This window comes from Scyliorhinus canicula, chromosome 29 (genome assembly GCF_902713615.1).
Source record: "Scyliorhinus canicula chromosome 29, sScyCan1.1, whole genome shotgun sequence".
Classification (NCBI taxonomy): Eukaryota; Metazoa; Chordata; class Chondrichthyes; order Carcharhiniformes; family Scyliorhinidae; genus Scyliorhinus; species Scyliorhinus canicula.
Window position 1 is genome coordinate 490,759 of NC_052174.1, and position 20,937 is coordinate 511,695.

Consider the following 20,937-nt stretch of genomic DNA (forward strand, 5'->3'; position numbering starts at 1 on the left):
TCCAGCCCCTACACACCTCCCTATCTCTGTAACCTCCTCCAGCCCCTACACCCCTCCCTATCTCTGTAACCTCCTCCAGCCCCTACACACCTCCCTATCTCTGTAACCTCCTCCAGCCCCTACACCCCTCCCTATCACTGTAACCTCCTCCAGCCCCTACACCCCTCCTTATCTCTGTAACCTCCTCCAGCCCCTACACCGCTCCCTATCTCCGTAACCTCCTCCAGCCCTGACACCCCTCCCTATCTCTGTAACCTCCTCCAGCCCTGACACCCCTCCCTATCTCTGTCACCTCCTCAGCCCCGATACTCTCCCCATCTCTATAACCTCCAGCCCCTACACCGCTCCCTATCTCCGTAACCTCCTCCATCCCCGACACCCCTCCCAATCTCTGTAATCTCCTCCAGCCCCCACAACCCTTCCATTACGCAGTTCCTCGTTAGTATAGTGGTCAGTATCCCCGCCTGTCACGCGGGAGACCGGGGTTCAATTCCCCGATGGGGAGTTTGTACCTCTCCTGGAAGAAAAACAGCAACCCTTTTGGGCAGCACGGTAGCATGGTGGTTAGCATAAATGCTTCACAGCTCCAGGGTCCCAGGTTCGATTCCCGGCTGGGTCACTGTCTGTGTGGAGTCTGCACGTCCTCCCCGTGTGTGCGTGGGTTTCCTCCGGGTGCTCCGGTTCCCTCCCACAGCCCAAAGATGTGCGGATTAGGTGAATTGGCCATGCTAAATTGCCCATAGTGTCCTAATAAAAGTAAGGTTAAGGGGGGGGTTGTTGGGTTACGGGTATAGGGTGGATACGTGGGTTTGAGTAGGGTGATCATGGCTCGGCACAACATTGAGGGCCGAAGGGCCTGTTCTGTGCTGTACTGTTCTATGTTCTAACCCTTCCTCTCCCTGTAACCTCCCCCAGCCCCTACACCCCTCCCTATCTCTGTAACCCCCTCCAGCCCCCACACCCCTCCCTATCTCTGTAACCTCCTCCAGCCCCTACAACTCTTCCTATCTCTGTAACCTCCTCCAGCCCCTACACCCCTCCCTATCTCTGTAACCTCCTCCAGTCCCTACACCCCTCCCTATCTCTGTGACCTCCACCAGCCCCTACACCCCTCCCTATCTCTGTTACCTCCTCCAGCCCCTACAACCCTTCCTATCTCTGTCATCTCCTCCAGCCCCCGCAACCCTTCCTCTCTCTGTAACCTCCTCCAGTCCCTACAACCCTCCCTTTCTCTGTCATCTCAAGGTAGCATGGTGGTTAGCATCAATGCTTCACAGCTCCAGGGTCCCAGGTTCGATTCCCGGCTGGGTCACTGTCTGTGTGGAATCTGCACATCCTCCCCGTGTGTGCGTGGGTTTCCTCCGGGTGCTCCGGTTTCCTCCCACAGTCCAAAGATGTGCGGGTTAGGTGGATTGGCCATGCTAAATTGCCCGTAGTGTAAGGTTAATGGGGGGATTGTTGGGTTACGGGTATACGGGTTAAGTAGGGTGATCATTGCTCGGCACAACATCGAGGGCCGAAGGGCCTGTTCTGTGCTGTGCTGTTCTATGTTCTATCTCCTCCAGGCCCTACACCCCTCCCTATCTCTGTAACCTCCTCCATCCCCGACATCCCTCCCTATCTCTGTAACCTCCTCCAGCCCCTACGCCCCTCCCTATCTCTGTAAACTCCTCCAGCCCCTACACCCCTCCCTATCTCTGTAACCTCCTCCAGCCCCTACACCCCTCCCTATCTCTGTAACCTCCTCCAGCCCCTACACCCCTCCCTATCTCTGTAACTTCCTCCAGCCCCTACACCCCTCCCTATCTCTGTAACGTCCTCCAGCCCCTACACACCCCCTCCCTATCTCTGTAACGTCCTACAGCCCCTACACCCCTCCCTATCTCTGTACCCTCCTCCAGCCCCTACACCCCCTCCCTATCTCTGTAACCTCCTCCAGCCCCTACACCCCTCCCTATCTCTGTAACCTCCTCCAGCCCCTACACCCCCCTCCCTATCTCTGTAACCTCCTCCAGCCCCTACACCCCTCCCTATCTCTGTAACCTCCTCCAGCCCCTTCACCCCCCTCCCTATCTCTGTAACCTCCTCCAGCCCCTACACCCCCCTCCCTATCTCTGTAACCTCCTCCAGCCCCTACATCCCCTCCCTATCTCTGTACCCTCCTCCAGCCCCTACAACCCCCTCCCTATCTCTGTAACCTCCAGCCCCTACACCCCTCCCTATCTCTGTAACCTCCTCCAGCCCCTACACCCCCCTCCCTATCTCTGTAACCTCCTCCAGCCCCTACACCCCTCCCTATCTCTGTAACCTCCTCCAGCCCCTTCACCCCCCTCCCTATCTCTGTAACCTCCTCCAGTCCCTACATCCCTCCCTATCTCTGTAACCTCCTACAGCCCCTACACCCCTCCCTATCTCTGTAACCTCCTCCAGCCCCTACACCCCTCTCGATCTCTGTACCGCCCTCCAGCCCCCCCCCCCCCCTCACTCTGCCAGTCAGGCCTATTGACCAAGGCGTTAATTCCCGCCGGACCGTCACGCTCTCTAACTCAGTCACTGACGTCGTTCCGACGACCCGCGTTTGGTTCCGGCAAAAGTGGTCAACAAAAACAAGTCAATGTTGGAAAATAAGAGCCGGGTCGTTTTTGTAAACTCTTCGACCGGTCCCCGCGGCAACGGGCTCCACATTCTCCCAGCTCTTGCGGGGAACGTGGCCATCGCCCGCGGTGACTTTGCACAGGTGGAAGATTGTCGGGAAAATGGGCATCGCCGTCGGGGAAGCTGGAGCCGGCGGAGAATCCACACATTCCCGTGTCGGGAACATGTCCGTGACCAGCTGTCCCTCCGCCTGACTCGTTATTACTCACCGGGGGAGCCTCCATCTTCCTCGCAGATAGTCCTGAAACGGTGACAGGAATGGGCACGGCCGAAGGACCAAGCGGACAATTGGCCCATATCGGGGTGGGGCCCAGGGGTGCCGTGCCCGGGTCAGGTGGTGTGCGGGAGGGGGGGGGGGGGCGGGGGTGGGGGGAGGGGGGGGGGGCGGGGGGGGGGGGTGTTCAATGACCCGCTGAGAGGTGAGCTGGGGCATCGGGGCGATCGCGTTGGGTGGTCGGGACGCCGTTTACTAAACCGCGTCCCGATCTCTTCGTGCATTGGGGAGATTGACTCAACGGAGCTCCTCAATCATGGCCTCGGCGTTACCAGCACGGCAACAACCAATCCCGCCAGAAACCTGTCCTGGGAGGGTTTAACGGGGACAGTGTAGAGGGAGCTTTACTCTGTATCTAACCCCGTGCTGTACCTGTCCTGGGAGTGTTTGATGGGGACACTGTAGAGGGAGCTTTACTCTGGATCTAACCCCGTGCTTTACCTGTCCTGGGACTGTTTGATGGGGACAGTGTAGAGGGAGCTTTACTCTGTATCTAACCCCGTGCTGTACCTAGAACATAGAACGATACAGCGCAGTACAGGCCCTTCGGCCCTCAATGTTGCACCGACATGGAAAAAAAACTAAAGGCCATCTAACCTACACTATGCCCTTATCATCCATATGCTTATCCAATAAACTTTTAAATGCCCTCAATGTTGGCGAGTTCACTACTGTTGCAGGTAGGGCATTCCACGGCCTCACCACTCTTTGCGTAAAAAACCCACCTCTGACCTCTGTCCTATATCTATTACCCCTCAGTTTAAGGCTATGTCCCCTCGTGCTAGCCACCTCCATCCGCGGGAGAAGGCTCTCGCTGTCCACCCTATCTAACCCTCTGATCATTTTGTATGCCTCTATTAAGGTCACCTCTTAACCTTCTTCTCTCTAACGAAAACAACCTCAAGTCCATCAGCCTTTCCTCATAAGATTTTCCCTCCATACCAGGCAACATCCTGGTAAATCTCCTCTGCAACCGTTCCAAAGCTTCCACGTCCTTCCTATAATGAGGCGACCAGAACTGTACGCAATACTCCAAATGCGGCCGCACTAGAGTTTTGTACAACTGCAACATGACCTCATGGCTCCGGAACTCAATCCCTCTACCAATAAAGGCCATCACAGCATAGGCCTTCTTCACAACCCTATCAACCTGGGTGGCAACTTTCAGGGATCTATGTACATGGACACCGAGATCCCTCTGCTCATCCACACTACCAAGAATTTTACCATTAGCCAAATATTCCGCATTCCTGTTATTCTTTCCAAAGTGAATCACCTCACACTTCTCCACATTAAACTCCATTTGCCACCTCTCAGCCCAGCTTTGCAGCTTATCTATGTCCCTCTGTAACCTGCAACATCCTTCCGCACTGTCTACAACTCCACCGACTTTAGTGTCGTCTGCAAATTTACTTACCCATCCTTCTGCGCCCTCCTCTAGGTCATTTATAAAAATGACAAACAGCAATGGCCCCAGAACAGATCCTTGTGGTACGCCACTCGTAACTGAACTCCGTTCTGAACATTTCCCATCAACCACCACTCTCTGTCTTCTTTCAACTAGCCAATTTCTGATCCACATCTCTAAATCACCCTCAATCCCCAGCCTCCGTATTTTCTGCAATAGCCGACCGTGGGGAACCTTATCAAACGCTTTACTGAAATCCATATACACCACATCAACTGCTTTACCCTCGTCCACCTGTTCAGTCACCTTCTCAAAGAACTAAGGGATACAGCAGCAAGGTAGCTTCTCAAAGTACCTGTCCTGTCTCCCCAGGTAAATGAATATTTGGGGATTCCTATGCATATTCACCACAATGATGTAAAATCTGTCGAGTCTATGCTTTAATTGAACATGTGGAAAGTGGGGAGCTGTATATGGTTGAGGAGATTCAGGGATACAGCAGCAAGGTAGCTTGATGGTGTTTGCACACAGGTCAACCCCTGATCTAACAGAATGGTAGACAATGCCTGGGAGGCGTGTACTTCGCAGTGTTAGCTCCTGCACCTTCGGAATACAAAGTGGTAAATGGAACACCTAACGATGGGTTTTCAGAGAGGCACATCGCTTGGATTGTACATAGACCAGAACAGAACATCAGAAATAAGAACAGTAGTCCATTCGGCCCATCAAGTTTGCTCAGCCATTCAATACTATCTGATCCTGGGCTTCATCTCCATTTTCACTCCCTCTCCCCATATCCCATAATCACCTCAGAGACCAAACATCTGTCCATCCCATCACCTTAAATTCAGCCGAAGACAGGGCACCCACAATCCTCTGGGGCGGAGAATCCCCAAGATTCACAACCCTGTTGAGTGAAGAGATTTCTCCTCATCTCAGTCCCAAAATGGCCGCCCCCCTCTTATCCACAGACTGTGTCCCCGTGTTCTAGATTCCCCTAGATTCTAGAACAATTTCTCCATGTCCACCCGGTCAAACCCCCTCAGAATCGTTTACGTTTCAGAGAGATCTCCCCTCATTCTTCTCAACACCAGAGGCAATAATCCCCATTTACTCAGCTTCCCACCACAGTGACCCATCGAGTGAACCTTCCCCGCCCCGCCTCCAAAGCGAGTTTATCTTTTCTTAAACATGGGGCGCGATTCTCTGCTCCCCTCGCCGCGTGGAAGAATCGTGAGAGGGCCCCCCCCCCGACAAATTTCACGCCCCCCTCACGCCCCCCTCATGCCCCCCTGCGATTCTCCCACGCCCCGATTGGTAGAACCGCCGCTCGCTGTTTTTCACGGCGAGCGGCGATTCTCCGACCCGGATGAGCCGAGCGGCCTGCCGATCGCGACCGTTTCACGACGGCGGCAACCACACCTGGTCCCTGCCGTCGTGAAACGGGTGTGGAGATGCCTGTTTTGGGGCTTGTAGGGGGCCTGGTGGGGAATGAGCACCACGACTGTGCTCGGGAGGGGACAGGCCCGCGATCGGTGCCCACCGATCGTCGAGCCGGCGTGTCAATCGGACGCACTATTTCCCCTCCGCCGCCCCGCAAGATCAAGCCGCCACGTCTTGCGGGGCGGCTGAGGGGAAAGACGGCCACGGCGCGGGTTCGAGCTGTCAGCTGTCGTGACGTCAGCCGCGCGCGCGCGGGTTGGAGCCGGCCAACCTGCTCATGCGCGGCTGACGTCATTAGGCGCGCCGGCCGCGTCATTCTCGGCGCATGCCACCACGGCCGAGAGTTACGGAGCGCCGCTCCTAGCCCTGCCGGGAGGGGAGAATAGGGGGCGAGGAGCGGCCATTGAGGCCGTCGTGAACTCGGCCAATTTCACGATTTTTCCCGGGAGCGGACAATTCCGCCCATGGAATCTGCAGCCAGTGTTCCAGATGTGGTCTCACCAAAACCCTGTGCAACTGGAGTGAGAATCCCTTATCTAATACAGACACACACACAAATACACACACAAATACAGACACACACACACATACAGACACACACACAAATACAGACACACACACATACATACAGACACACACACAAATACAGACACACACACATACGTACAGACACACACACAAATACAGACACACACACATACATACAGACACACACACATACATACAGACACACACACAAATACACACACACACACATACATACAGACACACACACAAATACACACACACACAAATACACACACACACAAATACACACACACACAAATACACACACAAATACAGACACACACACAAATACAGACACAAATACAGACACACACACAAATACAGACACACACACAAATACACACACAAATACACACACACACATATATACAGACACACACACAAATACACACACAAATACAGACACACACACAAATACAGACACACACACAAATACAGACACACACACAATACAGACACACACACAAATACACACACAAATACACACACACACACAAATACAGACACACACACAAATACACACACAATACAGACACACACACAATACACACACAAATACAGACACACACACAAATAAATACACACACACAATACAGACACACACACAAATACACACACAAATACATACACACACACAAATACAGACACACACACAAATACACACACAAATACACACACACACACAAATACAGGCACACACACAAATACAGACACACACACAAATACAGACACACACACAAATACACACACAAAATACACACACACACACAAATACAGACACACACACACAATACACACACAAATACAGACACACACACAAATACACACACAAATACAGACACACACACAAATACACACACAAATACAGACACACACACAAATACACACATACACACAAATACACACACAAATACAGACACACACACAAATACAGGCACACACACATATATACAGAACACACACGCAAATACAGGCACACAAATACAGACACACACACAAATACAGGCACACACACAAATACAGACACACACACAAATACAGAAACACACACAAATACAGACACACACAAATACAGACACACACACATATATACAGGAACACACACACAAATACAGGCACACACACAAATACAGACACACACACATATACAGGAACACACACACACAAATACAGACACACACACAAATACAGAAACACACACAAATACAGACACACACAAATACAGACACACACACATATATACAGGAACACACACACAAATACAGGCACACTCACAAATACAGACACACATACACAAATACAGACACACACACAAATACAGAAACACACACAAATACAGACACACACAAATATAGACACACACACACATATACAGGAACACACACACAAATACAGACACACACACAAATACAGACACACAAATACAGACACACACACGCACAAATACAGGCACACACACAAATACAGACACATACACATATACAGGCACACACACACACACAAATACAGGCACACACACAAATACAGACACACACACAAATACAGACACAGACACACAAATAAAGGCAAACACACAAATACAGACACACACACACAAATACAGACACACACACACAAATACAGACACATACACACAAATACAGGCAAACACACACAAATACAGACACATACACAAATACAGACACACACACACAAATACAGTCATACACACAAATATAGTCACACACACACAGAAATACAGGCACACACACAAATACAGGCACACACACACAAATATAGACACACACACAATACAGGCATACACACACAGAAATATACGCACACACACACAGAAATACAGGCACACACACAAATACAGGGATACACACACAAATATAGACACACACACAAATACAGACACACACACACAGAAATACAGGCACGCACACAAATACAGGCACACACACACAAATATAGACACACACACAATACAGGCATACACACACAGAAATATAGGCACACACACATACAAAAATACACACCCACACAGATACACACACACACAAATACAGGCGCACACACACAGAAATACAGGCACACACACACAAATACAGGGATACACACACAAATATAGACACACACACAAATACAGACACACACACACAAATACAGGCACACACACAAATACAGACACACACACACAAACACATGCACACACATATACAGGCACACACACACACAAATATGGACACACACACAGAAATGCAGACACACACACAAATACAGACACACACACAAAACTGTCACACACACAGAAATACAGACACACACCCACAAATACAGACAAAGACACACACATACACAAATATAGACACACACACAGAGAAATACAGGCACACACACAAATTGCTGGCAAACACACACACAAATACACACACACACACAACTATAGTCACACACACAAATACAGACATACACACAAATACAGTCACACACACACATACAAATACAGGCACACACACACATACAAATACAGGCACACACACACACATATACAGGCACACACACACACAAATATAGACACGCACACTCAAATACAGAAACACACACTCAAATACAGAAACACACACACAAATACAGGCACACACACACAAATACAGGCACACACACACAAATATAGACACACACACAATACAGGCATACACACACAGAAATATAGGCACACACACAAAAATACACACACACACAAATACACACACACACACAAATACAGGCGCACACACACAGAAATACAGGCACACACACACAAATACAGGGATACACACACAAATATAGACACACACACAAATACAGACACACACACAAATACAGGCACACACACAAATACAGACACACACACACAAAACCCATGCACACACATATACAGGCACACATGCACACAAATACAGACACACACAGAAATGCAGACACACACACAAATACAGACACACACACAAATACTGTCACACACAAAGAAATACAGACACACACCCACAAATACAGACATATACACACAAATACAGGCAAAGACACACAAATACAGGCAAACAGACACAAATAAAGACACATACATACAAATACAGGCAAACACACACAAATACAATCACACACACACAAAAATACAGACACACATACACAAATATAGACACACACATAGAGAAATACAGGCACACACACAAATTTCTGGCAAACACACACAAATACAGACACACACACATATGCGGGGAAACACACACAAATACAGAAACACACACACAAATACAGACACACACACAAAAATACAGACACACAAACACAAATATAGACACACACACAGAAATACAGACACACACACACAAATATAGTCACACACACAAATACAGACATACACAGAAATACAGGCACACACACACAGAAATACAGGCACACACACACATACAAATACAGGCACACACACACAAATACAGTCATACACACAAATACAGACACACACACACAAATATAGTCACACACACACAGAAATACAGGCACATACACAAATACAGGCACACACACACACAAATATAGACACACACACAATACAGGCACACACACACTGAAATATAGGCACACACACACACAAAAATACACACACACAAATATACACACACACACAAATACCGGCGCACACACGCAGAAATACAGACACACACACACAAATATAGACACACACACAATACAGGCACACACACACAGAAATATAGGCACACACACACACAAAAATACACACACACACAAATATACACACACGCAAATACAGGCGCACACACACAGAAATACATGCACACACACACAAATACAGGGATTCACACACAAATATAGACACACACACACAAATACAGGCACACACACAGAAATATAGGCACACACACAAAAATACACACACACACACAAATACACACACACACACAAATACACACACACACACAAATACAGGCGCACACACACAGAAATACAGGCACACACACACAAATACAGGGATACACACACAAATATAGACACACACACACAAATACAGACACACACACACAAATACAGGCACACACACAAATACAGACACACACACACAAACCCATGCACACACATATACAGGCACACATGCACACAAATACAGACACACACAGAAATGCAGACACACACACACATACAGACACACACACAAATACTGTCACACACAAAGAAATACAGACACACACCCACAAATACAGACATATACACACAAATACAGGCAAAGACACACAAATACAGGCAAACAGACACAAATAAAGACACATACATACAAATACAGGCAAACATACACAAATACAATCACACACACACACAAAAATACAGACACACATACACAAATATAGACACACACATAGAGAAATACAGGCACACACACAAATTTCTGGCAAACACACACAAATACAGACACACACACATATGCGGGGAAACACACACAAATACAGAAACACACACACAAATACAGACACACACACAAAAATACAGACACACATACACAAATATAGACACACACACAGAAATACAGACACACACACACAAATATAGTCACACACACAATACAGACATACACAGAAATACAGGCACACACACACAGAAATATAGGCACACACACACATACAAATACAGGCACACACACACAAATACAGTCATACACACAAATACAGACACACACACACAAATATAGTCACACACACACAGAAATACAGGCACATACACAAATACAGGCACACACACACAAATATAGACACACACACAATACAGGCACACACACTGAAATATAGGCACACACACACACAAAAATACACACACACAAATATACACACACACACAAATACCGGCGCACACACGCAGAAATACAGACACACACACACAAATATAGACACACACACAATACAGGCACACACACACAGAAATATAGGCACACACACACACAAAAATACACACACACACAAATATACACACACGCGAATACAGGCGCACACACACAGAAATACATGCACACACACACAAATACAGGGATTCACACACAAATATAGACACACACACAAATACAGACACACACACACAAATACAGGCACACACACAAATACAGACACACACACAAACACAGGCACACTCGCACACAAATACGGACACACACACAGAAATGCAGACACACACACAAATACAGACACACACACAAGTAATGTCACACACACACAGAAATACAGACACACACCCACAAATACAGACATATACACACAAATACAGGCAAAGACACACAAATACAGGCAAACACACACAAATACAGAAACACACACAAATACAGACACACATACACAAATGCAGATACACACACACAAATGCAGACACACACATACAAATAGAGGCATACACACACACAAATACAGACACACACACAAATACAGAAACACACACAAATACAGACACACATACACAAATGCAGACACACACACAAATGCAGACATGCACACACAGAAATGCAGGCATACACACACAAATACAGGCATACACACAAATGCAGGCACACATGCAAATACAGACACACACAGAGAAACACAGTCACACACACACAAATACAGGCACACACACAAATACATACACTCAAATACAGAAACACACACACAAATACAGGCACACACACAAATACAGATACACACACACAAATACAGGCACACACACAGAAATGCACACATACATAAATGCAGGCATACACACGAATACAGAAACACACACACCCAAATACAGGCACACACACTCAAATACAGAAACACACACAAATACAGGCACACACACACAAATACAAACATACATACACAAATACAGGCACACTCACAAATACCGGCACAAACACAAATACACACCCACAAAAATACAGAAGCACAAAAAATACAGGCACACACATTCACAAATGCAGACACACACACACAAAAATACAGACACTCACAAAGATTGACACACGACACAAATTCACACACTCAAATACAGACACATGCAGACACATAAAATACAGACACAGACACACACAAAGATAGACACAGGCACACACAAATATGCACACTCAAGTACAGACACACATACTGCACACAAATAAAGGCACATACTCAAATAATACACACACAGACACACACAAATACAGACACAAACAAATACAAACACACATAAAAATACAGACACACGTATAAATACAGACACTCACACAAATACAAGCACACACACAAAGACAGACATACGCACACCCATAAATACAGGCATACACACAAACATAGACACACACACACAAGCATAGACACACACAAAAATAGTCACACACAAAGATACAGACACACACACAAATACAGACACACACAAATACACACACACTCAGAAATACAGACAGACACACACTGAAGTACAGACACGACACACACAAATACTGACACACACACACAAAAATACTGACACACACAAAACCTGACGCATACACAAATTCACACACTCAAATACAGACACACGCACACAAATACAGGCACACACTCAAAAATACACACACAAATACAGGCACACACACAAATATACACACTCAAATACAGAAAATCACACACAAATCCAGGCACACACGCAAATATAGACACACACAAATACAGGCACACACACAAAGACAGACTAACACACACACACACACACACAAGTATAGGCGCACACAAGATTACAGACACACACACAAATACACACACTCAAGTAGAGATACATGCACACAAATACAGGCACACACAGAAATACAGGCATACATACACACAAATACAGGCAGAAACACAAATATACACACACAGATATAGACACACACACACAAATACACACCCTCAAGTAGACACACACACACAAATACAGGCACACACAGAAATACAGGCACACACTCAAAAAATACACACAAATACAGGCACACACACAAATATACACACTCAAATACAGAAAATCACACACAAATCCAGGCACACACGCAAATATAGACACACACAAATACAGGCACACACACAAAGACAGACTAACACACACACACACACAAGTATAGGCGCACACAAGATTACAGACACACACACAAATACACACACTCTTAGTAGAGACACACGCACATAAATACAGGCACACACAGAAATACAGACACACATGCACACAAATAGAGAGACACACACACAAATACACACACTCTTAGTCGAGACACATGCACACAAATACAGGCACACACAGAAATACAGGCATACATACACACAAATACAGGCAGAAACACAAATACACACACACACAAATACACACACTCAAGTAGACACACACACACAAATACAGGCACACACAGAAATACAGGCACACATACACATAAATACAGACACACACACAAATGCAGACACACACAAATATAGACACATACAAAAATACAGACACACAACACACACACAAATAAAGACACACACGCAAAAAAACAACCACACATACACACAAATACAGGCACAAACACAAATATACACAAAAATACAGACACACACAAATAAAGTCACACACACACACACACAAGTACAGGCATACACACAAATACAGACATACACAAATACAGACACACGCACACAAATACAGGCACACAAACAAACAGGCGCACACACACAAAGACGCAGACACACACATACAGCAATGGAAGGTGAGGGGACACAGTAACAACAGCTTAAGCTTTGACAAATGCAGATGCACGCTCACAAAGGCGCACAATCAAAAACGGAAACACACACACACACACAAATACAGACACACACACAAATACATACATAGATACAGAGGCACACACACAAGTACACACACACAGACACACATACACAGACACACACAGACAAACACACACACACTCACACACACAGACACACATACACAGACACACACAGACAAACACACACACACTCACACACACAGACACACATGCACCCACACACAGACACAGATAAACACAGTCACATGCGCACAGATTCACTCACACACACACAGCCACAATCATACGCACACAGATGCACACATGAGCACACACACACCCAGTTCCAATTTCCTTTGTGTCTCGTTCTCTGACAGGGCTTAGTCATGCCTCACTGAGGCCAGCCGCGCCAGATCCTGCTGCCACTGGGGAGCCAGGATCCTATGAACCTTCCAGGATGGTCCATGTGCAGTTGGGGAGCGCGACGTGCCAGCTGCCACCTCCGGAGACTCCGGAGAGCACAGGCTCTGTGCGGCGCTGAGGGAGTGCCCACTCTGGGAGGTGCCATTGTTCAGGCGAGATGTGCGGGTGGGGGGGGGGGGGGGGGGTGGTGCGTAGGGTACCCCAATGGCACCTTGGCCAACATTCACCCCATCCCCCCTTGGACAGTGCCTGGGAACGGTGCCGAGGAGGCTGAGGTCCTCCTCCAGCTGACTGCCTCCCAGCCGACCCCGCAACGTGTCACAGAGACCCCGGGACACGGCGCCAAGGAAGCAAATCGAATCCTGCCCCCTGTCCTGAGAAAGTGAAGCTATTGCAAGAGTTGTTGCCATAGGGGGAGGGGGGGGGGGGGCTGGAGGCCACTCGGCCCTTCGCCTCTGTGCTGGCCCTCCGAACCTGCATTCTGTTTTCTCCTGCCCACTCCTCGCAAACCCGTGGGGTCGCCCCTTTCCAATGATAGCCATGATGATTTGATTGCCTGCAGGTGCTCGCATTCCGGGGCATCTCTGACTGTGTCTATATAAACATTTCTGGAACAAGCCTTTCCATTCACCTGAAGAAGGAGCCGTGCTCCGAAAGCTCGTGTTTGAAACAAACCTGTTGAACTTTAACCTGGTGTTGTAAGACTTCTTACTGTGCCCTTTCCAATGAAGCAGCCGATCCCCTCCCGAATGTACCTTCCTCTGCCACGCTGTCAGGCGTTCCAGGCCCTGACCCCCTCGCGGAATGGGAAACGTCTCGCTTCTTTGACCAAAGTCATCTCTAATATAGTCCTCAATACGTCCCCCCCCCCCCCCGCCTGGTTTCCCCCAACCCCAGGCGGCCCTAACATTGGTAACCGGTTTCCACCCCAGCTCTGCCCCTCATAATCCTATCCACCTCCATCAGGTCCCCTCTCAACCTTCGCTCCTCGAGGGACAACAGCCCCGGCCTACCCTAACCTCTGCTCATAGCTCGGACCATCCAGCCCACCCAGTACCCCCCCCCCCCCCCCCACCCCCACCCCCTGCAGCCTCTCCAGTGCCTAAAAGCTTTGGCGTGCGTGTGGGTGTTCACCCACGTTCATAGAGGGCACAGTAATGTCCCCCCCCCCCCCCCCCTGAGACCTGAAGGGTGGTGCCAGGGTTGGCTAAGGCTGTCTCAGGAGGAGTTTAGTGACCCGGGCGCGCCGCTGGAGTCAGATTCGCCTCTCACCCTGGATCCAACCCGCCGTTGAGGAGGCCGGCCCAAATGGTTGCGGCAGATGGAAGTTCCCCGCGGTGTCCGTAGGGCCTGAGATCACCCCCGGGGGGAAGCCTGCACATCTTCATTGTTCTCCTCCTGCGCTCACTGGCTACTCAGGGGATCTAAACCGATTCCGATCGGCAAATGTGATTGGTTGATCCCACGGCGCGCGAGTGTAATCTGGTCGCTTTCATCCTCGTAGCCGCGGCAACGAGGTGAGGGCCCCTGAGCTGTCCGTACATTGCTGGTCCATGCAGAAGGAGGCCATTCGCCCATCGAGTCTGCTCCGACCCCTCTGAACGAACAGCCTACCCTGCGCCCCCTCCCTATCTCTGTAACCTCCTCCAGCCCCTACAACCCCTCCCTATCTCTGTAACCTCCTCCAGCCCCTACACCCCTCCCTATCTCTGTAACCTCCTCCAGCCCCTACACCCCTCCCTATCTCTGTAACCTCCTCCAGCCCCCTACACCCCTCCCTATCTCTGTAACCACCTCCAGCCCCTACACCCTCCCTATCTCTGTAACCTCCTCCAGCCCCTACCCCCTCCCTATCTCTGTAACCCCCTCCAGCCCCTACACCCCCCTCCCTATCTCTGTACCCTCCTCCAGCCCCTACAACCCCTCCCTATCTCTGTAACCTCCTCCAGCCCCTACATCCCCTCCCTATCTCTGTAACCTCCTCCAGCCCCTACACCCCCTCCCTATCTCTGTAACCTCCTCCAGCCCCTACACCCCCTCCCTATCTCTGTAATCTCCTCCAGCCCCTACAACCCTCCCTATCTCTGTAACCTCCTCCAGCCCCTACACCCCCTCCCTATCTCTGTAATCTCCTCCAGCCCCTACACCCCTCCCTATCTCTGTAACCTCCTCCAGCCCCTACACCCCTCCCTATCTCTGTAACCTCCTCCAGCCCCTACACCCCCTCCCTATCTCTGTAACCTCCTCCAGCCCCTACACCCCTCCCTATCTCTGTAACCTCCTCCAGCCCCCTACACCCCTCCCTATCTCTGTAACCACCTCCAGCCCCTACACCCTCCCTATCTCTGTAACCTCCTCCAGCCCCTACCCCCTCCCTATCTCTGTAACCTCCTCCAGCCCCTACACCCCTCCCTATCTCTGTAACCTCCTCCAGCCCCTACACCCCCTCCCTATCTCTGTAACCTCCTCCAGCCCCTACACCCCTCCCTATCTCTGTAACCTCCTCCAGCCCCCTACACCCCTCCCTATCTCTGTAACCACCTCCAGCCCCTACACCCTCCCTATCTCTGTAACCTCCTCCAGCCCCTACCCCCTCCCTATCTCTGTAACCCCCTCCAGCCCTACACCCCCCTCCCTATCTCTGTACCCTCCTCCAGCCCCTACAACCCCTCCCTATCTCTGTAACCTCCTCCAGCCCCTACATCCCCTCCCTATCTCTGTAACCTCCTCCAGCCCCTACACCCCCTCCCTATCTCTGTAACCTCCTCAGCCCCTACACCCCCTCCCTATCTCTGTAATCTCCTCCAGCCCCTACAACCCTCCCTATCTCTGTAACCTCCTCCAGCCCCTACACCCCCTCCCTATCTCTGTAATCTCCTCCAGCCCCTACACCCCTCCCTATCTCTGTAACCTCCTCCAGCCCCTACACCCCCTCCCTATCTCTGTAACCACCTCCAGCCCCTACACCCCTCCCTATCTCTGTAACCTCCTCCAGCCCCTACAACCCTCCCTATCTCTGTAACCTCCTCCAGCCCCTACAACCCTCCCTATCTCTGTAACCTCCTCCAGCCCCTACACCCCCTCCCTATCTCTGTAACCTCCTCCAGCCCCTACACCCCTCCCTATCTCTGTAACCTCCTCCAGCCCCCACACCCCTCCCTATCTCTGTAACCTCCTCCAGCCCCTACACCCCCTCCCTATCTCTGTAACCTCCTCCAGCCCCTACACCCCTCCCTATCTCTGTAACCTCCTCCAGCCCCTACACCCCTCCCTATCTCTGTAACCTCCTCCAGCCCCTACACCCCCTCCCTATCTCTGTAACCTCCTCCACCATTCGCCCATCGAGTCTGCTCCGACCCCTCTGAACGAACAGCCTACCCTGGCCCACTTCCCCACCCTATCCCTGTGTCACCCACTTAACCTGCTCATTGCTGGACGCTAAGGGGCAATTTAGCGCGGCAAATCCACCTGACCTGCACATCTTTGGACTTGTGGGAGGAAACCCACGCAGACACGGGGAGAGAACATCCAGACTCCGCACGGTCACCCGAGGTCGGAATCGAATCAGAGTCCCTGGCGCTATGAGGAAGCAGTGCTAACCACTGTGCCGCCATGCTGCCCACAATCCGTACTGGTCCTGGGGGGCTGGCTCCGTAAATCAGGGATGGCCCCGCGTTCCGCACTGGTTCAGCCATCAGCCTCGGTGAGGCGGGGGGGGGGGGGGGGGGGATCACAAGATTCGAGAACACAAATCGACACCAACGCTCCCTTGCAGTACTCAGGGGATGAGCCAATGTCAGAAGCACATATTCCAAATGGGGCCTGCCCGGAATTTGGGGAATGAACGAGGTTAATGCTGAACATGAGGTGAAAATGATGGAGCACACATGTAACAAGATTATCAGGCGCCTAGAGGAATAATGAGATGCGATTTGCCCAGTAACAAGATTAGCAGGCGCCTAGAGGAATAATGAGATGCGATTTTCCCAGTAACAAGATTAGCAGGCGCCTAGAGAAATAATGAGATGCGATTTGCTCAGTAACAAGATTTGCATGCGCCTAGAGGAATAATGAGATGTGATTTGCCAAGTAACAAGATTAGCAGGTGCCTAGAGGAATAATGAGATGCGATTTGCCCAGTAACAAGATTATCAGGTGCCTAGAGGAATAATGAGATGCGATTTGCCCAGTAACAAGATTATCAGGTGCCTAGAGGAATAATGAGATGTGATTTGCCCAGTAACAAGATTATCAGGTGCCTAGAGGAATAATGAGATGCGATTTGCCCAGTAACAAGATTAGCAGGCGCTAGAGAAATAATGAGATGTGATTTGCTTAGTAACAAGATTAGCAGACGCCGAGAGGACTAATGAGGTGCGATTTGCCCAGTAACAAGATTAGCAGGCACCTAGAGGAATAATGAGATGCAATTTGCTGAGTAACAAGATTAGGAGGCGCCTAGAGGAATAATGAGATGTGATTTGCCCAGTAACAAGATTAGCAGGTGCCTAGAGGAATAATGAGATGCGATTTTCCCAGTAACAAGATAAGCAGGTGCCTAGAGGAATAATGATATTCAATTTGCCAAGTAACAAGATTAGCAGGTGCCTAGAGGAATAATGAGATGTGATTTGCCCAGTAACAAGATTAGCAGGCGCCTAGAGGAATAATGAGATGTGATTTGCCCAGTAACAAGATTAGCAGGTGCCTAGAGGAATAATGAGATGCGATTTGCCCAGTAACAAGATTAGCAGGCGCCTAGAGGAATAATGAGATGTGATTTGCCCAGTAACAAGATTAGCAGGTGCCTAGAGGAATATCGAGATGTGATTTGCCCAGTAACAAGATTAGCAGGTGCCTAGAGGAATATCGAGATGTGATTTGCCCAGTAACAAGATTAGCAGGCAGCTAGAGGCATGGAGGTGCGAATGGCCATATCAGAAACATTGTTTACCGGAAATCAGTGGGGCCGTCCAAATGATAACTTCGAAAGGCAAGGACGTTGAGTGAGGAAGACAGCTGGATCCACAGGGTGGGATATCAAGGAGACTGAACAGTATAACTGGTAGCACCCTCACTGGGGAAGGAGGCTTGTTCTCTAACCAACGTTCAGCCAGGCCAATTCCGTCTGTGATCTGAGCCATGGAGGCCATTCCCATCTCATACTTAGAGCCACGGCAGATCAAAGATAATCTCCTCTAAAAGTTGCAGTTTCCTGCCTTCACTGAATCAGGAAGAGATGTTTCCCAGACTTGGCCACCAAAGCGATATTGTGTGGTAACTATTATCTGGATTTGACCTATAGAGTTACTGATATTGAAAGTTACTTGGGAAAAGGGAACATGGGTATATTTTGGGAACAAGTGGTAACTTCTGATAAGACGATGGACTTAGTTATGCATGTACCTAAATGTCGGAGTGTATATTAGTCTATTGTGTTTTTTTTTACTTAAATAAATATTCTTTTGAATTGTTAACACATCCGACGGGCTCCTGACTGGGTTGTACATCGTCCCGCAGACTATTCCGAACCACAATACACCACAAAGACCCAGTGTTGCAGGCAATCCTTCGGGGGGATTGAGGCACGCTCGCGAGGAACATCAGCGGAGTGGGTGGAAAACATCCTGAGGCGCCATTTCGAAGCGGAGAGTGTCGCCCCCCCCCCCCCCCCCCCGTCACCCACCCGTCGGTATACACCCTCTCCACCAACATCGCCAGTCAAACAAAAAAACAAACAAACATACGATCCGGTCATTTATCACATTGCCGCCTGTGGGATCTTGCTGTACACAATTCGGCTTTCCTAATTTTTCAACGGGCACCACAGTTCTGAGGTACGCCGTGGGTTCCAACGCATCCGGCATCCACGAAGGACGCGACACAAACGCGGAGTCTTTCTCTTTTTTAAAAATCAGAGTCCAGTATTGGTGCAAATGACGCTGACCTTCATGGGCAGATCTCAAGAGTCACGTACTGATGACATATCGCTGAAATGTTAACATTGTCTGTACACCCCGAACCTGATTATCAACATTTTCGACTCACGTCAGACCTGAAGCATTTTACTTGAACACGGGTGGTATTGGCAGGGATTCGCAGCTGTCATGTCCCGGGTATTAAAAACTGGGGTGGTAATGAGCCCGGAGGGGTTTCGGAGGACCCGGGAGTCCAGGAAGAGAGGGAGGCCGACGTTCTGGCCTTTGCTCCCCTGGTAGCCCGGCGATGAATACTGTTAGCGTGGAGGGACTCAAAGCCCCCGAGGGCTGAGGTATGGCTATCGGACACGGCGAGCTTTCTTGGCCTAGAAAAAGTCAAGTTCGCCTCGAGAGGTTCGCTACTCGGGTTCACCCGAAGGTGGCAGCCATTTATTGACTTCTTCGCAGAGGAGTAAGCGTAAGCGGGGGGGGGGGG

General features: G+C 49.2%; 1 non-coding gene across 1 annotated transcript; it reads left to right on the forward strand.

Moving 5' to 3' along the window:
* Positions 1-433: 433 nt before the first annotated feature.
* trnad-guc lies at positions 434-505 on the forward strand. Its single transcript has one exon. It is a non-coding gene; the product is annotated as a tRNA-Asp (tRNA).
* The last annotated feature ends 20,432 nt before the right edge of the window (positions 506-20,937 follow it).